Genomic DNA, 25,799 nt, shown 5'->3' with positions numbered 1-25,799 from the left:
CACCTTTTACAGTCTAGCCTGGTCCAATTCTCACAAGAACCAAATCTAATCAGATGGCTGGCCCAGGTGAGATTGCACCCATAAGACCTAGGCCCAAACCCAAGAAAGAGAGAGGCTAGTCAGGCTATTAGGAGCACAAGCAACCTGCACACTCTGCCAGTCTATCATTGCCGCCTTCGAGACTTTTAGGCTTCTAGCGGCCGACTCTTCCAGTAAAGCATGGTCCTACAACGTGCCAAAAACAAAGTCCTGCCCATTCGGCCCAACAATACAGATCAAGCTTAACAATCTCACCAAGCTTACATCTGCGCTGGACACGATCAGCCAAAACCGCCACTATGCACGAAGCCCCAAGTTAAGGGTTTTCTTTTTCTCTCTCAATGAGACCAAACAGAGATTGCTTGAGAACTGAAGCAATGAAAATCGATGCTCCTTGTCAAAAAGATATTGATCGATGCTGTCATCACTAAGAAAGTGTTTTGGCCTTTGAGCTTGTTAATGATCCCTAGATTACAAGGTCCGCGTGAACTAATTAGGATTCTCCATTACTAGTCTAGAGGCTTGAAAACCCTAGAGATCACAATTAGGACCAACTAGTGCAAAAGCCCGCGATGCTGTGGGTTTTCTTTGCTTCCTAAATTGTATACGTAATAAATTGCAGAGACTAGATATGTAATATAAGTTATATAACTAAACCTGTTATTATTTTACAGATTGCAAAAGCTGGTCCAGCAAAATATTTTAAATGAGCACAACACATACAAATCGAGTCATCAAACAATGTCCATAACAGCAAAAAAAAAAAAAATCCAAAAACAAAAAACACATTTAATAAGCACTACGCTCCTTCCTATACCCCATGCTCATTACGCCAAGGTCGAGAATTTTGTGTAGCCCTGGCCTCTACCAGATAGTATGATAAATCCAATTCCAATACATGATTTGCCGAACATAAAATCAAATACCGAGATGGAGAGCCACTTGTTTTCATTTCTTCTGTTTCTTCCTCCCTCCCCTTTTCTTTCTTCCTCTAAATCTCTTCTTTGTCCCCTTCTTCCCCTGTTCTCTTCTCCCTTTTTTTTGTTTTTTGTTTTTTTCCCTCTTCTGTTTGCTCTCTTTTTCCCCTAAATGTTTTGCCCTCTGAAAACACAAAAGTATCTATCATGCAAACTATAATAAGAAATCAATGATACACAATCGCTCACTCAATCAGATACGCCTAAAAACTTGTTGTGCAATTGAATAGGATTGGCAGAAATCAAACAGCAAAAGTACCCAATTGAAATCAACACTAAATGAGAAGAATCAACAAAATGATCATCACGTCTGTATTGTATATATGCAGTTACGAATAATCCAGCCAAAGTAATAGGAATTAGACCTGACTTCTGAATTGGCTAGCTAATTTGAGAAATTAATGTGAGAAGTTGAATTTGAACCTAAGTGAAAATCTTCCTAGGTACCAGAGGTTTAATTATACTAAATATAATGTTCTATTACATTTTGACTGATTTATTGTGGTAACTAATACCATTTTCAGAACCTTACAAATGTGGCTTTTGTGCCAAAAATCACCAACAAATGTTTTTCATTGTCCAACAGACAGATGCTAAAAGGGGGAATGCCTATATTGGACTGGAAATAAGAATGCAAACAATTCACTTCCACTATTAAATCACTGCACATTTATTATCAAAATTGTAGTAGAGTACATTATTTGTTTCTCTCTTAACTAAAAGAAAAGCTCAGCATATCAGTAGTGTCCTAGCTCATCAGTGGCAACCATAAGTATTTTTTTTTTTAATCACTGGAAGCAATCTTTGCAACAGAAAAATGTGTCTACCCTCCTATACAGGCATACAGCAAGATATGTCTACCTCCTATACAACAAAATGTTTGGATGAAAAACCTTTAAAAGCATAAGAATGTTTTCTCTCTGTAAGGATGCACATAAGCATGTTTTCTCTGAGTAAAGAGGCACATAATGTAAGTACAAGATTTTGTACATGTTATTTGTTGGCATTCCCATACAAAGCTAGTGAAGTATATCATGACAATTCATCACTGAAGAAGTTGGAAAAGGGCCTAATACTGATCTCAAATACGTTACAGGTAAATGCATCTCATGAGTCAGCATATGCATTGGGATTGCAATCTGTGTTGCAATCCTTGAGTCACTCCTAGGTTTTAGGAAGTTTGTTTTTGGAAAGTATCTTTCTATTCTTAAATTTTATTATGAAAAGATTTTTTTCACCAGTTAAAATCGTCCCATTGAAGACCTAATTGATTTAGGTCTATTTATTTTAATTGGCAATCTTTTGTTAAAAAGATTTTTCCTAATAGGAATCAATTAGGGTTAGACGCATTGATTGTACACAATTCTTTCTCAATATAATTTTGAAAATATGGTCTAGGTTTAGAGAGCTTTTAATTTGCATATCATATCAATTTGCATGTGATTGATGCATATATTGTGGGTCGGAGATTCAAATAGTGTTTAAGGAAAGGAGTTTAGGAAATCTTATCTGCATTTAGAATTGTTTTGAATACATATCAGATAAAAGATTGTGATTGCATATTGTTTTGAAAAACCTTTCCATGTTTATCTCAATCGGTGTGTAATGTGATTGGATTGAGGGGGAGTCTTTATCTTCTATAAAAGGTTTTGAAACTGCATTATGAGAGGTAGAGTTTTTTGATTGAGAATTTTAATTGTGCTGCATAGTCTGCACTAACTGTTTTACAAAACTCTCATTGTTTGTTTGATTGATTGATCATACTGCTTGTTCACTGCATTCATCACTTGCATATGTGATTGAGATCAGTGAGGCTTCAAGGCAAGATTGAATCTAAAGGCGTGTCCAGATTTCTTCATCTATACAGATTGCTTCATAGTTGTTTAGAATAGGTCTTTTACAGTTGTGAGCAAGTTGGCATTGTTGCTAGTCAATGTGGTTGTGTTGAATACCACTACTTGTGATCTGTAATGATTTGATTCATATTGGATTTGATTCTCGTGTTGGCTACGTTAAAAACCACGCAGTGAAGTTTCCTCAGTGGAGAGGTTTACACTGCGTCAGCAATTCTTGTGTTCTTTTATTTGTGTTGTTGCTTGTTTGAATAACTGTCATAACTTTCATCGTTCTAACTTTATGAAAGGTGTGAGCTCAAGTGTGCACTCAAGCTCATCAAATGACCAAGAAACTCATCCCCCAACTCTTCCTCAAAAGCCTAAATTTAATTCAGCACCTCCACCTCATCAAAGGAGAACTCAGGTAAGTTCTGACAGTCACATCTCTGTGCGTCAGCCCAGGTATGTTCATAACTCAAGAAGTTTCACTCCCACTTGTCATTTCTGCGGAAAATTGGGACACATACGTCCTAGATGTAATATGCTCCGCAGGGTCACTCAAAATCAGAGGAAAGCATCAAAAATAGGCTCAACTGCATCGCTGCAAGCAGAGCTGAAAGAGCATCTGAAGTTGATTAGCAGGATTGCAATCCCCAAAGAGCAGAATTTGAAGCAGAAGCAAATCTGGATTAAAAAAGGTTCAAATAATTGTTTTTCTGCTCATATGAATAATCTTGATAATATGCTTGAGCTTGCTTTCGTTCCTACTGAACACAAATTGTCTAATTCGTTTACTAGGCCTTTAGACAGAACTCAATTTGAATCACTTAGAAGCACCGTTGGTGGATGCTCTAAGTATTGATACTCTCACTTCGCTTGATCCATTTTGCATGAATTCATGTTATATGTCTTCATGGTAGTATAGGTGCATTATTATTTCCGTTTCTGCATTGTTAGGATCAGTTTCTGGAAATTCAAGATTGTGATTTGTATCCCTAAGTGTCTGACAGATTAATTTGAACTTAGATTAACGAGGGCTCTACTCCTTTTCTTAAATCTGTGTGCAATGAGCTGCTTAGCATGTTTTGAATTTGTTCCTGCATCACTCTGTAATTGTGAGCTTGAACAACATATTCTCTATCACCTTGAATCCTCCCATGCACACATACTCTAAGTGGTGGTAAGTCATATTTGTTGGTTGGCCTGTTCTCAATACTCTTGTACGGAATATTTCCTTATTTTTACTGCTCTTAAAAAAAAAGAAAAAAAAAAGAGAATGTCTTATGGAGCATGGCCAGACTATTGCCAAAGTAAATAGCCCTCGGTCGTGACGAACGACGAACGATATGAGGATTGGGAAGAAACGGGAATGGTTTGGTCACCCCGGTGGATTATGAGACTATTGACTCGAGTAGATGTGCTCTTTGGGATGTCCTTGTTACATCTAGTACCCTCAAGTCATCTGACTTGGGAGCTGCTAGCTTAATACTCGTTACATGGGTCGTAGTCTTCTTGAGCAAAAATGTTACTTTGTGTGAAAGGTCAAAAGAAAAATTCAAAATCATGCCCACACGGTGTTATAAGGGGGAATATAGTTTACGTGCTTAAATTTGTTTCGTATGTGAGGCTTGCTTTTCAGGTTTCCACAAATATTACACACCCCATCTTGAGATATGTTCACTCTTCACAACAAGAGGTATAGAATACTCGATCACCCTCTATCTTACCTTGTGATTGTCGGAATCAATTCACTCGTGTGAACTTATTTTGTTGCACTCTTGTTTATGATTAAGTGGTATTGCTCTTGTTGGAAAAGCTATGCGAATTAAATCTGTTCTTAGCATTTGGATACAACCCACTCATTGTGTGTTTGCATTTCATCCTTGCATCTCTCATCACATGATCACACTTAGGGGGAGTATTGATACTTGGGCTATCTTTCTCTGATTGATTCTTCTTGGGTTGGTGTCTATTGCGAAACATCTACTGGTGATCCTCCTTCTACATAGCTTCCGCTACATAAGTTGCATTTGTCATGAAAATGTCAATGTTGCATCGCTTTTTTGTGTGTTCCGTGATGATATCATATTTCTGATATACATATACCAGAGATGGGTCTATCCCGTGGACAAAAACCGTGTAAATGATTTTGGTTTCAATGGTGAAGCCGATCAGGTCACCGATCAGGTCGTTGAATAGGTCACTGATTACTGAACATGAGAAGTTCAATGAATTTGGAAATGAAAGTGCGCTTGTATGACATGAAACCAAGCACTAATTGGGAGGCAATCCAATGAATGGATGAGGAGATGGCAACGGCATAGGAAACTTTTATGTTAAAAGGGTGTTATAGTACCTGAATCTTCTTTTCAATTTCTTTGCTTCTTTTCTGGTTCCTTTTTATGTTTTTAGTGTGTGTGCAGGTCATATAGTTGAGGAAAGATAGAAGAAGATCACTGTTTACCGAAACAGTTTTTTTTGGCTCGCGGATCGATTCATTTTGAACGGCTAGGGTTCACAGCTCACTTGGAACCAGAAGACGTGCCATACATGGATCAAAAGCCCCAGGAGTCTATTTTCCAATGGAGTTGACAGATAGAAATTCTGAGTTCTAATGAGTCTGCAGTCTCCAGTTGAGTATAGAAAGGTCAGGGCAGAAAACCAGAAAACTGGGCAGCTGAGCCACATAAAGTGCAAAACAGGGGATACTTCCTGGGGTCCAAATGAGACAAGCCTTATATGTATTTGAAGCCCCAGATGTCTACTTCATTCATACCAAAGGGTTTCTGAATGTGACCCATGTAGCTTCCGGTATTCAAGTTTGAATGGACAAAGGACATTCTGTCAGCATTCTGACAGTTTTCTGTATTTTTTTGCTAACTTTGCAGGTCTCTAGTTTTCACATCCCTTGGACTTAGAATTCGCGCCACATATGTACGGAAATCCCTGAATATGAACTTTCATCTCCAAGTAGGATCTTTGGATTCTGATTCTGAATGGATGAGCTATAAGCCTCGGAAGTAGGACTGCTGCAAGGTTTTAGCTGAAATCAGTTTGTGACAAGTGATGTTTCCTATTGTCTTTGAGCATTATTGGAGTACCTTTGGAGCATGTTTGGCATGGACCTTATGTTAGGAAGTCAAGGCTTAATTAGCCTTGAGGTTTGTGTCTTTAGTTCGTCTCCAAAGGTCGTATGCATTGGGAGGTCTACAAGAGGGAGCATTCTCTACTTTTCTTAACTATACTTGTTTTTGTTGTTTTCTTTTATCTCTCTTTCTATACTTAAATCTTTTCATTACATGTGATTATTTGTCAAACATTGAGGACAATATTTGGTTTAAGTGTGGGGGGAAGAAAATTGAAACCTTTTTGCTATTTTTAGGTTGTTAGTTTTGTGTTTTCGATATATATATAAAAATAATTAAAAAAAATGATATTCAGTTTTGGAACAAAAATAAGTCTATGGAAGGGCTGTCTTCGAAGTCTGTTATTGTGTGCTTCATAAGCTAGTTCGTTATCTTCCTCTATCTACTTGACAATGAATTCATGGATGGTTCTTGCAAGCTCTGGAGTTGGCTGCTGCATTAAATTTTGGTAAATTGGGAAGGCCATGCACATAGAGATTGATAGAAGTGGGAAGATACCAAGGTTGAGGTTCTGAGTCCCATGCAGGGAATAAGACAAAGGAATATGATGATATCGGAATGAAATATTTGAAGTATGTGCTTTTGTTCCTTGTTGCATGCTCCTCTATTTATTCACTCAAGTACGAGCAACACAAGAGCTGGTATTCTTGGGTTCATTCACATGCTGTGTCTACATGTTCGGTTTTATTATGTTGGGCTCTCACTTGTTCATTAACTACATGTAATACCCCGAAAAATCCAAATTAAATTATGTGGATTTTTAGAAATGATTTCACGATAGTGGGAGCGAGTACGAGGCTCGGAGGAATTGTGGAATTAGTTCGAACGATTAATTTTCGAAAAACGAACGTTATTTAGGGGGTCTCAAAAAGTGACTTTTTATACATTGGGAATTTGGGAAAACTTCCTTCATGAAAGTTGTAGAGGACATTAAACCGAGTGCGTGCATATGTGGTACGTAAAAATCGGAGTTCGTATGCGAAAGTTATAAGCAAAATATGAAAGTTACTGTTTATGGTAGATTGGTATAAATTTGAAATGTTACTGTAGCCAGGTAACTTTTCTTTCTTTTCTCTCTCCTTCCCCCGTGCTCTCTCAGTCTCTCTCTTCTGCAACTCTCTCTTTCTCTCTTCTGCAACCTCCTCTTTCACCACCTCTAGACCACCAAATGGCGAGCTGCGAGCATCGATAGACTCGTCTCTTCCTCCTTATCACGCATGTGGGAGTTGTTTACGACGATTTGGCCGGAAATGTGGAGATCGAAGCCAACATTTTTACTGTAGCAAATTAGTCAACGCCGATTTCCGGCCACCTCCAGTCATAAACCCAGGTCCATTAGAAGCGCCTTAAGCCGCTCTTCATGCTCGCCAAGTCTCATAACCCAGATCGAAGCATGGAGGAAGAAAGCATAATTGGAAAATTTCACTGTACATCGGAGTGCTTAATTGTTCGGCTACTTCAAGGTATTTTCTGACTTTGTCACAGTTGAGAAAGTGATTGGAAATGTTGAGATGATGCTGTGGACGAAATTTGGTGGCCAGAGGAGGTGGTTGACCGCCGCGTTGACCGCCGTTGACCGCCCACTGACCGCCGCTTGTGGCGGCGTATTCGACCATATTTTGAGTTTTTATTATCTAGGTGATGATCTACGCATCCTTACGAGCGTTTTGATATATTACAAGGTCATTTTAGAAAACGTTGATAAATAGTGAATTTATGTTTTGACGTTACTATTTAACGTTTTTACGTTTTATCTTCGGTTTACGATCTGTGAGGATCTGACCATCGGTTTTACTTCAAATTTGGATATGATGATCTTATGACTGTCCCAGTGGCTTTGTGTGGTCATGGGCGAAGATCCGACCGTTGGATCTTCGTATAAATGTAAAACAATGATTCGGAAGGCGATTCGTGAGAATCCGACCGTCAGATTTTCGTATAATTTTATGGAGATGTTTGTTAGAGTGATTCAAGAAGATCTGACCATTGGATCTTTGTGATAATTTTGGAGGATGATCCTAAGGGCGATCCGTGAGGATCCGACCGTTGGATCATCGTATAATTAGGATCCGACCGTTGGATCATCGTATAAATTCGATCTGACCGTTGGATCATCATTAAATTAGAATCCGACCGTTGGATTTCCGTATATGTGTTGTTTATGAATGATTGCTAAGTTAAGATCGTATCTGACTAGGTGATTGACGGTTTGAGTTGGTGGACGATTGTGGATCGTATTTTGAGCTGAATTGAAGACGCAGCGGGATTATCGAGGTGAGTAAACCTCACGTGGTTCATATTACGAACCCAATACAATTAATTGCTTTATTTTGTTGCAATCATATGAACTATTGTTGGTGTTACTAGACATTCCTGTGTGAATGTCTGTATATATATTATTACGTGAAATAATATGTATTGTTGGAGTTGTGTTGAGTTATTGTTGAGAAACAACATATTGTGAGAGGTATTGAGTTTATTGTTGAGAAACAATATATTGTGAGAGGTATTGAGTTTATTGTTGAGAAACAATATATTGTGAGAGGTGTTGAGTTTTATTGTTGAGGAACAATAAATTGTTGTGATCTGTGGAGATCACTAGGTCACGAGGTGACCATGGCATCTATTAGTGAATCACGCTCTCGTACCGGGCTGGTGGTTATTAATAGTATTAAATCGTAATCACGTCTGTGGCCGGACGAGTGGTTACGTTCAGTTAGAGCTCTAGTCTGTCTGCCAAATGTGGAGTGACCTTATGAGTGAAATTGAGAGTAACTCATAAGTGTCAATATATATATGGTAACCTTATGAGGGAAATTGAGAGTAACTCATAAGGGTCTATATATATATATGAGTCTGTCTACCAAATGTTGGGAAATCTTATGAGCGAATTTGAGAGTAACTCATAAGTGTCTATATATATATATATATATGAGAGTGAGTGATCTTATGAGCTAAATTGAGAGTAACTCATAAGTGTATATATATATATATGAGAGTGAGTGATCTTATGAGCTAAATTGAGAGTAACTCATAAGTGTCTATATATATATATGAGAGTGAGAAAGTAACGTGGGTTTGTGGTGGTCTTGTAATTTAATAAATCAACAGTTCTTTCTTGTTTACTCATACTAGCTGTCAAAAGCTTACCGGGTTTTGTGTTGTTGCAACTCCCGGTACACTATTCAAATTGTGTAGCGGGTAATCCTACAGGACAGGAGAACCAGGACGGTGACCGTGCGGTTAGAGCAATTGTTAGAGTTTTACAGCAATTGTAAGTTGTGAGGTGTGTTATGCTCATTTAGAGCTTTACAATATTGCTTGTGAGAGTGAATTGTAATAATGAACTCGAGGTTTCGAGATTTGGAGTTTGTGTACCTTGTGGTGAGATTATATTGAGAAAAAAATTCAGAACGTTTATTTGATTAAGTGGTTTAATTCATGTTTCGGATTTGAATTTATTATTCAAAATTCGGGGCGTGACAGTTTGGTATCAGAGCGTAAGGTACATATTTGGTGATAATCAGTACCTCCCGAGTGATGGCCCGTCTGCAGCGGATCCCCATCATATACTCTTCGGTACTGGTAAAATCATTGGGTATGTCTTAGTATGGGGTCTAGACAACGTGTAAGTCCGTAGGACGGTAGAGTTGTCTACTAAGTTCGTATTAGAATAAGTTTAGTTTCCGCGAGTTGTGATCTTCGAGGAATAGGAACCTCTGGATTTAACTCTGATGAGTCGGTGAGGTAGAGGTCGAGTCTGATGTAGGGACATGACCTTTCTATGGAGACAGTTGAGGATGAGGTGGAGGCATTAGAGGTTGAGTTGCCTAGTCTACCTGTAGTTGATGTGATGGATGTTATTCTTGGGTTGAAATGGTGAAAGAGATTGAGACCCTAGGAATAGTTGAAAAGAGAATTGATCTCACCAACTCAAGATGATAGGAGTGTGAGAGATTATGAGACAGAATTCTCAAGACTATATTGGTGTTCGAGTGTAGTGATGTAATTTGGGAGATACTTATGTTACCTTTAATAAGGGTAGTATGTCAAGTGATCATGGCATAGGTTGACTTTGTAAGTGAAGTGGTGGAGCTTGTGTAGCTTCTTTGAGTTATCACCTTTGAGGAATGGGAACCTTTGGATTAAACTCTGGTGGAGTTATTGAGGATGGTTTTCACGAAAAACAGTATCCTTATGTGCATTGTAGTCGTTGGTTGTTGGGGTCATGGTGTTTGACCAATGCTTGTATCTAAAGTCGTTACGAGTATTTGACTAGTAGTTGTGATACTTTCCATTAGTTGGATATGCAGATGTTTTGAGTTGAAGAATACTTAGCAGTTATTGGTTGCTTAGTGATGGAATTGTGTTATAATGGAGCATTCATTCATGCACAGTTGTTTGGTGTTTAGGATAGCTACTATATATTAGCTAAATGTCGGGGTGTGGTTTGAGATCTGCGGATGGTATTGGAAATTATTGTGGAGTGCTGGTTCACTGACTATTGTTGAGTAGTAATGCATAATTCGTTGTTACTATGATGGATTTTGTGTATGGTTGACTTATGGAAAGATTGATATGACCTCGTGATAGGATTGACTGTGAAGAGACATTGTGTTGATGTATGAGCTTAGGTAATAACGTTGTTTTCAACTCTAGGAGTGCTAGGGTTGTATAACTAATTTATGAGGCCAGATACTGTTGTGAGGACAGATTATGGATTATGACGTGGTTAGTGTGAAGTGCTATAATCACAGAATTTTGACCCACTAGATGTTGACTTACCACCAAATGAGCAGTGAGGTGATTCGTGGGTGAGATACTGAGTGTGGTACCAGTATCGATTAGTGGATGCTAAGATGGTACATATTGCTTGTTGAAGCAATTGATAGATGGAGTGATCGAGATTTTTTTTAGAGTTGTAAGTGTAACTCTAAAGATGTGGGTTTTTCCTAGCTAACTCAGGAAGTGTTTAGCTTTATTAATCCCTAATTCTAGCGACGAAATTATTGTGTTTGGTTTGACTCAGAGGATACTAGCTTGACCTCTGTGTGACTTAATTGATTGCTAGGTTTTGAATGATTGTTTGTGATAAATCATTTTGAAAGATGTGTGCAGCAGAGTCTCGATGGTTTTGAAAAGAGTATTAAGTGACCAAGGTTCGATCCTTGGTGTTGTTGTGGTTAAACAAAAAAAGAAAAAGAAAACATGCACACAATCTTATTGATTTTATATTACAAAAAGGGAAGCGAGGACTATGCTATACTAAGCCTAGTCAGCAGCTCCGGATGGGTTGAGGCTGAGCTCAAGAGAAACGTTTGAGCCACTGTGGTAACCGCCTGAGCCACCAGAATAGTAACCAAAAGCGCTACCTTCCTCGGAAGTAGCCTTCAGGTTACCAAAGACGTCCTCGCCGTGCACGGGGAACAGAGGAAGAGTTTGAACCTCCTGGTGATCTCCTCCTCGTTGTTGCAGGGATGTTTGTCCTCCTGTTGTGCCAAAAGAGTTGTACTGGTATTAGTGTTGAAGTGTGAGGAAGAATACGAAACAAAATTTAAGTAAATAAATCCTTCATTACCAGTAGAATAGGTGGAACCAAAGTTGAGATCAATGGATCTACCATCATCAGTAGAACTAGTGGACCCAAAATTGATGTCAATGGATCCACCAGCTGGCCCAAAATTGATGTCGATGGATCCACCAGCACCAGTAGAACCAGTGGACCCAAAATTGAGATCAATGGATCTACCAGTACCAAGAGAACTAGTTCTCATGGGCACTGGAGCAGCCTGATTACACCTATTCATCTGCTTCTCTCGAGCCCTGACGTTCTGGAACCAAAAGTAAATGTTCTTACCCTCAACATACCCATACTGGTTCAGCTGGAGACAGATCTCGTGAATCTGCTCTGTAGTTGGGCACTTAAATCCCTTGACATAGTAAAGATCCTTGAGGATTCTTATTTGTTCTGGAGTAGGAATCCACCTGGTACGGCTTCGCCAGAAATCCATGTTGGCACTACTTCCAGCTGCTTGGGTGTTTCCTCCCTCCTCTGTTGGTTGCTGTTGTTGTGGTTCCATTTGTTGCGGGGTTTGGAGCTCCATTAGTTGCAGAGTTCGTGGCTCTTGGGTCATGGGGTGAGAGGATGTGGAAATCGAGGAATACATGGTTTAGTGTTTGAGGGAGATTTTGTTAGAAGGATTGGAGTTGTTGAACTGGTGATTGGAGATCTGAGATTCTCAGAGGAAAGATGAGATCGAATCTTCAAATGGAAGAAAAGATCTGAGAAAGAAGGATTGAAGATTTGGAGGAAAAGATTGAAGATCTGAAAGTTCAGAGGAAAGATGGGATTGAATCAACTAGATGGGAGAGAAGATCAGAAGAGAAGGATTGAAATTGATGAAGAAAGGATTTGAGTTTCGAGAGGAAGGCTGCAGAGTTTGAGAGAGAATGGCTGGGGAAAATTTCTTTTCTTTGGTGTGAACAGTTTTTCTCCAGGATGCACCTATTTATAGAACGAGGTGAGCAGATCTCCACCGTTGGATGGACGATCTCTGAGATTCAATCCACGCGTTGGATTAAAGTCGCCCCGAAACCCGGAAAAGCTGTTGGCGCGTGGAGAGCGTGTAAGGGGACCGAGGGAATCTCGAGGCGCTGTGGCAGACAGCTGTAGCCGAAAGCAGATTTGACTGCCGTAAATCACGGAAGGGATAAGCCGTGACACAAGTGGGCCGTACTTGGGCCTGTCTCGGATCAAGGCATCACTGTAGCTGTGGGTGGAGGCCTGATGGGCCGAGTTTCAGAAACAGTTTTGGACATGATGGGCCGAGTTTCTGAAACAGTTTTGGATGAGTTGGGCCGGATTTCTGTAACAGTTTTGGATACGTTGGGCTGGGTTTCTGCAACAGTCTTGGATGTTTTGGGCCGAATTGTTTAAACAGTTGAAACAGTTGGTTTAAATAAAAGGATTTGTATGGATAATAACGTGAGCAGCCGTGCTCGAGTGGTTGAGTGTACAGTTCGTGTACAAGAGGTCTGAGGTTCGAACCTCGCCTCTCGTTTATTTTTATTATGTTCGTTATGACATAATAAGTATAAAATTTGTACACATTATATTAAGCACAGCTTGTGCTCCAGTGGTTGGGGGACAAAGGTTTCGTGCGGCAGGTTGAGGTTTCGAACCTTGCCTTCCCCGTTATTTTATTTATGTCGCTTATGACATAATAAATATAACACGTGAGCATATATTAATGAAGGCAGCTCTTGCTTCAGTGGTTGGGAGCAAAACCTTCGTGTTCGAGGTCGGGAGTTCGAACCTTACCTCTTACAAATATTTTTGGATCTCGTATATGCTTGATATACGGACGTGTATACGGTATGTACGGTATACATACGTATATACGGTCTGTACGGTATGTATACGTATATACAGTTGTACAGTATGCATACGTATATACGGTCTGTACGGTATACATACGTATATACAGTTGTACGGTATGCATACGTATATACGGTCTGTACGGTATGCATACGTATATACGGTATGTACAATTTCATACCGTAGCCGAGCTGGAAGTTGGTGGGCCGATTGGTAGGCCCAAATAGTAAGCCCAATTGTTCGGCCCGATTGGTAGGCCCAATTGTTCGGCCCGAATGGTAGGCCCAAATGGTAGGCCCAAATGTTAAGCCCAATCGTTCGGCCCGAATAGTAGGCCCAAATGTTAAACCCAAAGTGGTTTGGGCCAGTTCGAAATGTGGATGGTTCGGTTTCTTCGGCTCAATTGGCCAGCCTTAATGCTTAGCCCAAGGATTGAGCAAGCCCAAGTCATCATCACTGGGTCACATGTTTTATTGGCGTGCTTTGGAGAATGATTTGTTTTGAGTGATGCTAATTGAGTAGCGAAACGCTTTGTGGGAGTGTTTACTGTGCTTGTATGCCAGTACAGGGTGAAGATCTATGTGAGGATCTATGAGATAATCTCTGTGAAGATCTAAGTAATGATCTATGTGATGATCCATGTGATGATTTTGTGTAATTGATGTGGAGTGATGTTGAGCAGTTGTGTTGTGAGTTTACGTTTGTGATGAAAGGATTTAGTGGCCATAGGAATGTATTTTTATACAAAGGGCAGAGGCTTTGTAGATTACTACAGATTTGGAAAAGATGGAGATTCTATAGTTAGGTCAACCTTAATCGAGAGGAATTGACTTACGCTTAAATTTCGGGACGAAATTTCTTTAAGGATGGTAGATTGTAATACCCCGAAAAATCCAAATTAAATTATGTGGATTTTTAGAAATGATTTCACGATAGTGGGAGCGAGTACGAGGCTCGGAGGAATTGTGGAATTAGTTCGAACGATTAATTTTCGAAAAACGAACGTTATTTAGGGGGTCTCAAAAAGTGACTTTTTATACATTGGGAATTTGGGAAAACTTCCTTCATGAAAGTTGTAGAGGACATTAAACCGAGTGCGTGCATATGTGGTACGTAAAAATCGGAGTTCGTATGCGAAAGTTATAAGCAAAATATGAAAGTTACTGTTTATGGTAGATTGGTATAAATTTGAAATGTTACTGTAGCCAGGTAACTTTTCTTTCTTTTCTCTCTCCTTCCCCCGTGCTCTCTCAGTCTCTCTCTTCTGCAACTCTCTCTTTCTCTCTTCTGCAACCTCCTCTTTCACCACCTCTAGACCACCAAATGGCGAGCTGCGAGCATCGATAGACTCGTCTCTTCCTCCTTATCACGCATGTGGGAGTTGTTTACGACGATTTGGCCGGAAATGTGGAGATCGAAGCCAACATTTTTACTGTAGCAAATTAGTCAACGCCGATTTCCGGCCACCTCCAGTCATAAACCCAGGTCCATTAGAAGCGCCTTAAGCCGCTCTTCATGCTCGCCAAGTCTCATAACCCAGATCGAAGCATGGAGGAAGAAAGCATAATTGGAAAATTTCACTGTACATCGGAGTGCTTAATTGTTCGGCTACTTCAAGGTATTTTCTGACTTTGTCACAGTTGAGAAAGTGATTGGAAATGTTGAGATGATGCTGTGGACGAAATTTGGTGGCCAGAGGAGGTGGTTGACCGCCGCGTTGACCGCCGTTGACCGCCCACTGACCGCCGCTTGTGGCGGCGTATTCGACCATATTTTGAGTTTTTATTATCTAGGTGATGATCTACGCATCCTTACGAGCGTTTTGATATATTACAAGGTCATTTTAGAAAACGTTGATAAATAGTGAATTTATGTTTTGACGTTACTATTTAACGTTTTTACGTTTTATCTTCGGTTTACGATCTGTGAGGATCTGACCATCGGTTTTACTTCAAATTTGGATATGATGATCTTATGACTGTCCCAGTGGCTTTGTGTGGTCATGGGCGAAGATCCGACCGTTGGATCTTCGTATAAATGTAAAACAATGATTCGGAAGGCGATTCGTGAGAATCCGACCGTCAGATTTTCGTATAATTTTATGGAGATGTTTGTTAGAGTGATTCAAGAAGATCTGACCATTGGATCTTTGTGATAATTTTGGAGGATGATCCTAAGGGCGATCCGTGAGGATCCGACCGTTGGATCATCGTATAATTAGGATCCGACCGTTGGATCATCGTATAAATTCGATCTGACCGTTGGATCATCATTAAATTAGAATCCGACCGTTGGATTTCCGTATATGTGTTGTTTATGAATGATTGCTAAGTTAAGATCGTATCTGACTAGGTGATTGACGGTTTGAGTTGGTGGACGATTGTGGATCGTATTTTGAGCTGAATTGAAGACGCAGCGGGATTATCGAGGTGAGTAAACCTCACGTGGTTCATATTACGAACCCAATACAATTAATTGCTTTATTTTGTTGCAATCATATGAACTATTGTTGGTGTTACTAGACATTCCTGTGTGAATGTCTGTATATATATTATTACGTGAAATAATATGTATTGTTGGAGTTGTGTTGAGTTATTGTTGAGAAACAACATATTGTGAGAGGTATTGAGTTTATTGTTGAGAAACAATATATTGTGAGAGGTATTGAGTTTATTGTTGAGAAACAATATATTGTGAGAGGTGTTGAGTTTTATTGTTGAGGAACAATAAATTGTTGTGATCTGTGGAGATCACTAGGTCACGAGGTGACCATGGCATCTATTAGTGAATCACGCTCTCGTACCGGGCTGGTGGTTATTAATAGTATTAAATCGTAATCACGTCTGTGGCCGGACGAGTGGTTACGTTCAGTTAGAGCTCTAGTCTGTCTGCCAAATGTGGAGTGACCTTATGAGTGAAATTGAGAGTAACTCATAAGTGTCAATATATATATGGTAACCTTATGAGGGAAATTGAGAGTAACTCATAAGGGTCTATATATATATATGAGTCTGTCTACCAAATGTTGGGAAATCTTATGAGCGAATTTGAGAGTAACTCATAAGTGTCTATATATATATATATATATGAGAGTGAGTGATCTTATGAGCTAAATTGAGAGTAACTCATAAGTGTATATATATATATATGAGAGTGAGTGATCTTATGAGCTAAATTGAGAGTAACTCATAAGTGTCTATATATATATATGAGAGTGAGAAAGTAACGTGGGTTTGTGGTGGTCTTGTAATTTAATAAATCAACAGTTCTTTCTTGTTTACTCATACTAGCTGTCAAAAGCTTACCGGGTTTTGTGTTGTTGCAACTCCCGGTACACTATTCAAATTGTGTAGCGGGTAATCCTACAGGACAGGAGAACCAGGACGGTGACCGTGCGGTTAGAGCAATTGTTAGAGTTTTACAGCAATTGTAAGTTGTGAGGTGTGTTATGCTCATTTAGAGCTTTACAATATTGCTTGTGAGAGTGAATTGTAATAATGAACTCGAGGTTTCGAGATTTGGAGTTTGTGTACCTTGTGGTGAGATTATATTGAGAAAAAAATTCAGAACGTTTATTTGATTAAGTGGTTTAATTCATGTTTCGGATTTGAATTTATTATTCAAAATTCGGGGCGTGACACTACAAGCTGAAGGTTGCCTTTGTCATTCCTAGACAAAAAGGGGGAGAATATTGGTGAATTTGATCAACTTGTGCTTTGATTGTTTAAATCTTTTGATATTGATCTTGAAATTGCGTTGACATTCCTATGTCTTATCTTTAACTTACTTTTTACAAGGTGTGTGTGATAAGTGTTACAGGAATTGCAGGCTTCTTCCCAAGTGAGGATCCTCAAGTACTTGTTGAGGGGGAGTTTGTATTAATTAGATGTGTTTTGTATAGGAATGCCAAAGGGGGAGATTGTAAGTACAAAATTTTGTACATGTTATTTGTTGGCATTCCCATACAAAGCTAGTGAAGTATATCATGACAATTCATCACTAAAGAAGTTGGAAAAGGGCCTAATACTGATCTCAAATACGTTACAGGTAAATGCATCTCATGAGGCAGCATATGCATTGGGATTGCAATCTGTGTTGCAATCCTTGAGTTAGTCCTAGGTTTTAGGAAGTTTGTTTTTGGAAAGTATCTTTCTATTCTTAAATTTTATTATGCAAAGATTTTTTTCACCAGTTAAAATCGTCCCATTGAAGACCTAATTGATTTAGGTCTGTTTATTTTAATTGGCAATCTTTTGTTAAAAAGATTTTTCCTAATAGGAATCAATTAGGGTTAGACGCATTGATTGTACACGATTCTTTCTCAATATAATTTTGAAAATATGGTCTAGGTTTAGAGAGCTTTTAATTTGCATATCATATCAATTTGCATGTGATTGATGCATATATTGTGGGTCGGAGATTCAAATAGTGTTTAAGGAAAGGAGTTTAGGAAATCTTATCTGCATTTAGAATTGTTTTGAATACATATCAGATAAAAGATTGTGATTGCATATTGTTTTGAAAAACCTTTCCATGTTTATCTCAATCGGTGTTTAATGTGATTGGATTGAGGGGGAGTCTTTATCTTCTATAAAAGGTTTTGAAACTGCATTATGAGAGGTAGAGTTTTTTGATTGAGAATTTTAATTGTGCTGCATAGTCTGCACTAACTGTTTTACAAAACTCTCATTGTTTGTTTGATTGATTGATCATACTGCTTGTTCACTGCATTCATCACTTGCATATGTGATTGAGATCAGTGAGGCTTCAAGGCAAGATTGAATCTAAAGGCGTGTCCAGATTTCTTCATCTATACAGATTGCTTCATAGTTGTTTAGAATAGGTCTTTTACAGTTGTGAGCAAGTTAGCATTGTTGCTAGTCAATGTGGTTGTGTTGAATACCACTACTTGTGATCTGTAATGATTTGATTCATATTGGATTTGATTCTCGTGTTGGCTACGTTAAAAGCCACGCAGTGAAGTTTCCTCAGTGGAGAGGTTTACACTGCGTCAGCAATTCTTGTGTTCTTTTATTTGTGTTGTTGCTTGTTTGAATAACTGTCATTACTCAAACTCAAACTCTGTCATTACTCAAAATGTGTCTACCCTCCTATACAGGCATACAGCAAGATATGTCTACCTCCTATACAGCAAAATGTTTGGATGAAAAACCTTTAAAAGCATAAGCATGTTTTCTCTCTGTAAGGATGCACATAAGCATGTTTTCTCTGAGTAAAGAGGCACATAAGCATACTCAATTTGGTAAATCCAATGCAGCACTTGCAATAAACTTGCATTCCTTGAGTGTTTCTTCATCTAGGGATGAAATTTCTTGCTAGCATGCTTAATACTTTTACAGCTTTACATGTTTTTTGAAAGCGATTAAGTTTAGAAGAAACAATTCTGGTGAATAATAACAGTCAAGATTTGTTTCACTGAATTAAATTAGAGGCACTATCTCTCCAGACCAGAACATGTCGGAATGTGATGTCTTCTCTTCTTTTGCTTTTTATCTGTGATTTCTTATACATTTTAAACTAATAAATTCAGTTGTTAGAGCAAAGTAAACCAAAAATTCACAAACCTAGGTCCCAAAATTGGAAATTAGAGAAGGGAATAAGAAATAAAAAATTGAGATAGCTATAGAAACAGATAGAGAATTACCTGACTTGCTGAAGTGCACCATTCACTTATTTCTCCACTAAAAATGCTTAAGGCCTTTAGCCAATATTCATAAGAAGAAACCAGCCATAGCCGCTGTAATCAACCAAGTTGAGCATTTGTAGCCCAAGATTGAATTTTTATCCTAAACACCATATAGAGTAACACAATCACACAAATATCATAAACTTCTTGCCTTAACTCTAATGTACTAGTTCTCAAATCAACAGAAAACTCAAACTGGCCTAAAGCAATCATGTTTTATTTTATTCCAAGCATGTACACAGAAAACGAACCTGTCACATTCTCCCAGTTCACATTAGCATCAGCAAGGCCAGCTCCGCCCCAGTCTCAAATTGAAACAGAATTGAACAAAATTGGGTATAGGTTGAAAAAGATGGGGTCGCCGCTGTTTATAAAGTGGGACTTCGAGAATGAAATCTCTCTCGTCTTTCAAATATAAATGTAATGAAAGGTAATGTTTTTTTTTTTTTTTGTATTGATTATTTGTTATATCTCAGGTAACAAAATTCATATTATATAGCAGAATGGAAAAGAGATAAAATGGGACAGATCACAAACCTCTTGAAGTTCTCTTTTGACATTGTCCAATTCACCAATAGCATCCCATGAGACATTAGGTACCTCCACAACCTGTAAACCAAGAAAATAAGTTTGTCATCTTCACAAGCTCTTCCCTAAAATGTTTTCTCAGTAAAATCCAGAAAATAAGTAAAACATGTAAAACTTTGTCACTCACAGTTTCCATAGACATTGTATGAACGATTGATTATTCAAGTGATCGCCGGAGTCCAGTCATCGGCAGCCGGATTTCGGTCACCGCTCTCCGTTCACCGGACTTTTTTGAAAACCTCGCCGGAGGTCCCTAAAGAGGTCATCGGAGATCTCATAGGTCGTCGGAAAGATTTATTGCTCCCAAATAGATCTATGGTACTTCACCGGAAGTCTCCAAAGAGGTTGTCGGAGATCTCATATGGGGCCGGAGATGTTTATTGTCCCCCTAAATAAACCTGTATTGCCCCCTAATAGACATTTATTGCCCCCCAATAGAACTTTCGGTCTCTAGAATGGAAACTAATCTCCGTAAAAGTAGATAAATAAAACTTTGATTAAGGAAAAAAAAATTATATCGATTTAAAACATTTATTTCCCCCCCAATAGACGTCTATTGCCCCGCAATACATCTTTAATAGACCTCTATTGCCTCCCAATAGACCTTTATTGCCCCCCAATGACCCTTATAATGAATGCCATCAAAAAAATCCACTCCCAAAAATCACATTAAAAAAACCTCATTTTGCAAGACACCCACAACTTCACAATTCATCGCAAATTAACAACACAGGCCAAAGCCCCAATTTTGAAAGCTAACAAGAAACTATAAGTAGTATTCTTCAATTGAACATTTTCCAAAATGAAACAAAGAACTTGAACCCTGTGAAAACAAAGTCCAAAAAATTCTAAAGGTGGTTATCAGCATAGTCAGCTATCAACAAGTATTTAAATAAATAAATAAATAAATAAATAAAAATATATATATATGCGATCGAAAAGTGACCCTAAACCCTAACCTCGCTCTGAAATTTCAAAGCGATGCCTCGCTTTGGATAGGATCTGTATATATATATATATATATATATATATATATATATATATATATATATATATATATATATATGGGATTATAGGGAGAATTTCACAAATAGTCACTCAACTATAACTCATTCGATACTTTGGTCACTCAACTTTCAAATATATCACTTTGGTCATTCAATTATTACTCTGTCAATCACTTTAATCACTTCTCCCATTCATTCCAATTCAGATTTAATTTCTTAATTTTTCACAATTGGTTGGTCGAAAATATCCTTAATATTGTGGCAAATAAATTTTTTTCAATGAAAAAAATTAATGAAGTGACTAAAGTGATTAACATAGTCAAAGTTGAGTGACCAAAGTGATATATTTAAAAAGTAAGTGATCAAAATGTCAAACCGATAAAAATTGAGTGACCATTTGTGATATTATATATATATATATAATCAATCAATGATCTAGTGCTAGCCAGGAGCTTCTTTTTGATCTTGTCCATCGTTCCCTTCTTTTCATGGTCCCACGTATCAAAGGGTGGCATATTAATAGTGCCGCTATGATCACTGTTGCCGCCTGGTATCTTCTCCTTTAGAAACATTAAATTCCTCAATAATCTAACCAAAACCACAAAGCATCAATCACAACAAAGCGCTACTGTAACACTGAGAAACTAAACTGAATCAATTTTGAATATTTTCATCTTCCTACACTTTTCCTAGGGTTTTCTGTGCAATTAAACAAAGGGAAAGCAAAATAGAGAAGGCGGAGAAGGAGAAGGAGAAGAAGGGAGGAACCTCAAAGGGGAACTCGGCACAGAGAAAAATGGCATTGCGGTGGAGGAAATCGCGAAAACTGTGGTGAACGGAGTCTCTGAGAATGGCTTCATGCGACGACGACTACGAAGGAGGGATTGGCAGAGACGACGGCGGATACTTGGCTATTCCGGCTGCTCTCAGGCCCGCATCGTCGTGGAGGGCGAGAGAGAGAGAAGTCGTCGATGGGGTTCTGCAGAGAGAGAGAGTGGCATATGTAGTTTATTAATTAAGTTGAGGCCAAAATTGTCATTTTATTCTAAATTGGGTTAGTGAGAATAAAAATCTGTTGTTGGGGTAAGTGGATTAATTTTAGCCAATTTTAGTGCTTTAGATCAAGCCCCTAAAAAATAATTATATTTTATGGAGTTAACTCGCAAAGAAATAATCCCATTCAAATTTCACAACATGTACAACTACGTGCATTAAAATTAATTGTGGTAATGCGAAAATGAGAAATAATGCATGTACGTCAGAAAACACTTTGAATCGTTACATAAAATGCACATAAAAGGCCAAAAATCATAAATCATCATGTTTCAGACTCTGTAGTTACAACAAGGACGTATAGATTATCTCCTACCATGTTCATGGATTAATTTGAATAGGTGTGAACGGTTTATATGTGCACAGTGGACTTTTTGCATCTACAGTTGCTCTTTCTATTATTGAAAAAATTATGTACAGACATACAGTTGCTCTCTGATATTGAGCAATAATGAAGTCCTGCATGCGAAAGACTAGTATAAGTCTGTGTCACGCCCTGATTTTCAATCACAAATAATAGTACAATTCCAATCAATCACAAGTACTCTGAGCGTGATGGTTCAGACATCAACACTAAATAGCAATAAAAAAAATTTCCTTTAAACAAGGTAACCAACGATGTCCCGAACTCTCCATGTAAATACAGACTCGTTCTTTAGAGTCACATATTACATTACACAAAGTTTACGAATTAAGTTGCGTTAACAAAATAACAAGTAAATGCTCCTTATGAGTTTACCACAAAATGGAAGTCTAATAAAATCAGAGTACACAAAATTAGCTTTCGACTCCTACCACTGCGACTGCAAGACTTCAACTTCAACCACGATGACCCTGACCTACATGATTAACTCCTACACCATCGAATAGTGTACCGGGTTGCCACACAACAAACACGGTAAGCTTATGAAAGTTTGTATGAGTAAACTCAAAACCACACAGCAGAAATACATGCTTAAGTCACCTCAACCTAAACAAACGATAAACATATCTCACAACTACAACCATCAGTTTCATATCCTTCCATATCATGCTTACATAAGTCACTCATGACTAAAAACCACATGCTCAGTTTTCAACCTAGCATCCAATTACACAAATTTCAGTCAAACCAAGTAATATTTGAAACCATTTTAACGCACTACGGCGAATTACAAAATCACACTTCTTTCCTCCCCACCGGAAGCCTTTGTCATCAACGTGACATCAAAGGTGAAAATCAATGAAATCACCTTCCTATCATCCCCATCGAGAACACTCATCACCACTATGGCCTTTCAAATCATTTTAAATCCTCAACAGTAAAACCAAGAAGAAAGCAAGGCAATCACAAATCAAACAAAGGTAAATCAATTCATAATAGCGCTTGAGTATAATTTAGTTTAGGCGGCTACATTAAACAATCAATTCAAATCATAGAAATCATCACAAACTCTATACTCACACATCTGTAGGTAGCTCAAATCTTCACATGCAGTCACCACCCCCTTAGTTATTAACTTAATAACAAATATACCTCATTCACAGAGAATCACCACAACAACCCTCTTGATTGTTGTTAACTTAATAACAATTCAATTCCTTTACAGAGCAATCATCACATTGATCAGCACATAGATTTCACGGGTAATCACACTAATTTCCCCACATTCTTTACACATGCATAAATCATCATAAAGATCATCACACTAATTTCACCAATTATTACGCAGATATTCCTACACAAGCTACCATATTCTTAAATCCCAATTAAGAAGGTCATACTAGACCCATGGTATCTCAACAAATGAAATTCTACAATCACAACTCAATGTACAATTTCACCATTCTCAACAATAATGAACTCAATACAACATATACTGCTCATATCACAACAAATGCACCAATAAATATATATTTCACGTAAATATATATATATATACACACACACACACACGTAGTCATCCACTCAGGAATGCTACTAATACTAACTATAGTCACAGTTAAACAATTAACTCCATGACAATATGGTAACTTGCTCGTAAATGCACATTGTGAGATATACTCACCTCAGAATCCCTCTGCGTCTTCACACACTAACCAAGATAAGCACAAATCGCCGCAATCCGCTCAACACAATTCTGTCAAGTACCTAATCACATGCGGTCTCATCTCAGTACACGAAACACAAAGCGATTAAAGTTCAAACCCTCGTTTGAACTAAAACCTTGAAGGTAACACCAATCGAGGCGGAACTTCATCCGAGACTACTCAAAGTCTTCGGAATACTTCTACGATCGATATGGTAAAATTACAAGTCGATCGAACGGCCGGATCTTCACGGATCAAAAATCGAGATAATTGAAGCCGGTAAAAACCCTAACATGCTCATACTATCTCCAAATGCTACAAACCATATATCAAAACGCTAGTATCAATGAGTAGATGATATTGGTGGAAGAATCTGCCCCAACTATGGCAGGACGCGTTGCCACAAGCAGCTGCACGTTGTTGAGCCTAATTTCGATTATATTTTTAGTATTTCTCTCCACATTTAACTTAGTTATTTCCTTAACATTATCATTTCTAACTTCTTTTGTGTTTTTAGGTAGTTTTGAGTCTGGAAATGGAAGGTAAGGAGCGCAAAAATGAGAAGAAATGGAGAAATGAAGTTTTCCCAGTTCTACTGGGAAAAGGAATCTCAGTTGAAGTAGGAATTCATCCTAACTCAACTAGGAATGAGCTCGGAAAAATGATGTTCGGAAATGAGAAATGACAGAGTCTAAGTTGGACTAGGAAACCTGATCACACTAGGAGTCCTGATGCTGCTAGGAGACCTGGTGAGACTAGGAGATGTTGTGTCTTGAAGATGACTCAAGATAGTTCAAGAATGTTCTAGAAGAAGCAAAATGGCGTCACATTTGAAGATGGGTTTCGAATTGGATCATTTGAAGAAGCCTGGCCTGAAGATTGAAGCATGTGACTTGCACATGAGTCTCTAGAATCATCCATGACGTCTTAAGGAGTCCATGGCCCATTTATATTTCTTTTTGCCATGCCAATTGAAGGAAAATATTCAAGGAATTTCGGCAAGACCATTTTGGGATACTTTTGGATTTCTATGGAATTTTGGAAAAGAAAATAAAGGAATAAATATTGAATTCTGATTCCTGATTCCATTCTACATGCCAGGAGGCCGAAATATGGTCTAGGTACATGGAAAACCTAAAATTACTTAGGTAAATTAACAATGAGTCTTGCATGTTTGATGAGCGTTCTAACTTGTGTTCTTGACTTGAATTGATCAAACTTCCATTGTGCTTTATGCGTTAAAAGTGTTTTTGTTAGTGATTAACTACCACTAGTAATTGCATGCTTAATAGGGTTAACTATGATGAGTTCATCTAGTTAATTTAATTAAGGGAAGTAAAAAGAACTTTGTATGCATTCATCTTTGTTCTTGATTGATTCTATGCTACAACATATTTTGATTCGTGATTTGATATTTGAAACCTTGCCAACGTGTTAATAGTAGTTAACTATATCTAAATTCATTCCATTAGTAAATTCTACTTGATTCTGTGTTTTTATGTGTCACGTGTATATGTTTAACTAGTTGTTAAATTAGAAAATAAAATCATAAATCCCCTTACTTGTATTTTTCGTAAATAATGTTTATAATGTATAGTTTGGTATTGTCTAACGTTTTATTTTTCAGGAATTAATAAATCACAAATCCCCGGTTGAGAACGATCCTTACTTATTCTTACTACATTGATAGGGTTTTAAATTGAGCACTAACTTTGTGCAGGTCACACGTGCACCGCACGTATCGCCATGCCAAACTCCAAACCAGCAAGATCCAACCGTCCAAAATCGAGTTTACACAACGAGGACAACTTTAATACCTGGAGCAAAGCCCAATTCGGCCTAGAACGCCGCCATAAGCCGAAAATCACTATTTACCTTGAGTTGAAGTTTCTTAAGTGTAAATCGACCAAAACCACCAATATAGATCGAAAAAGGATGCTCCCAGCACCCGAACGTGATCTGTTTGAAGCCCTGCCGTCGCCGGAGATTGGAGAACTTA

General features: G+C 38.2%; 3 long non-coding RNA genes across 4 annotated transcripts; 2 read left to right on the top strand and 1 right to left on the bottom strand.

Moving 5' to 3' along the window:
• Positions 1-757: 757 nt before the first annotated feature.
• LOC133707894 (uncharacterized) lies at positions 758-20,075 on the bottom strand. 2 transcript variants are annotated; one of them, XR_009845393.1, is made up of 4 exons: positions 19,798-20,075; positions 19,620-19,691; positions 19,041-19,446; positions 758-1,140 (listed from the first exon to the last, which is right to left on the bottom strand). It is a non-coding gene; the product is annotated as an uncharacterized LOC133707894 (long non-coding RNA). The 2 variants fall into 2 exon arrangements; XR_009845392.1 differs by having other exon boundaries at positions 19,041-19,182.
• LOC133712765 (uncharacterized) lies at positions 7,123-10,214 on the top strand. The gene is made up of 3 exons (XR_009847596.1): positions 7,123-7,460; positions 8,195-8,271; positions 9,196-10,214. It is a non-coding gene; the product is annotated as an uncharacterized LOC133712765 (long non-coding RNA).
• Positions 14,656-16,996, top strand: LOC133712965 (uncharacterized). The gene is made up of 3 exons (XR_009847683.1): positions 14,656-14,993; positions 15,728-15,804; positions 16,729-16,996. It is a non-coding gene; the product is annotated as an uncharacterized LOC133712965 (long non-coding RNA).
• Positions 20,076-25,799: the final 5,724 nt, after the last annotated feature.

The sequence above is a fragment of the Rosa rugosa genome, chromosome 5 (genome assembly GCF_958449725.1).
Source record: "Rosa rugosa chromosome 5, drRosRugo1.1, whole genome shotgun sequence".
Lineage (NCBI taxonomy): Eukaryota > Viridiplantae > Streptophyta > Magnoliopsida > Rosales > Rosaceae > Rosa > Rosa rugosa.
This window is presented reverse-complemented; position numbering and strand designations above follow the sequence as displayed.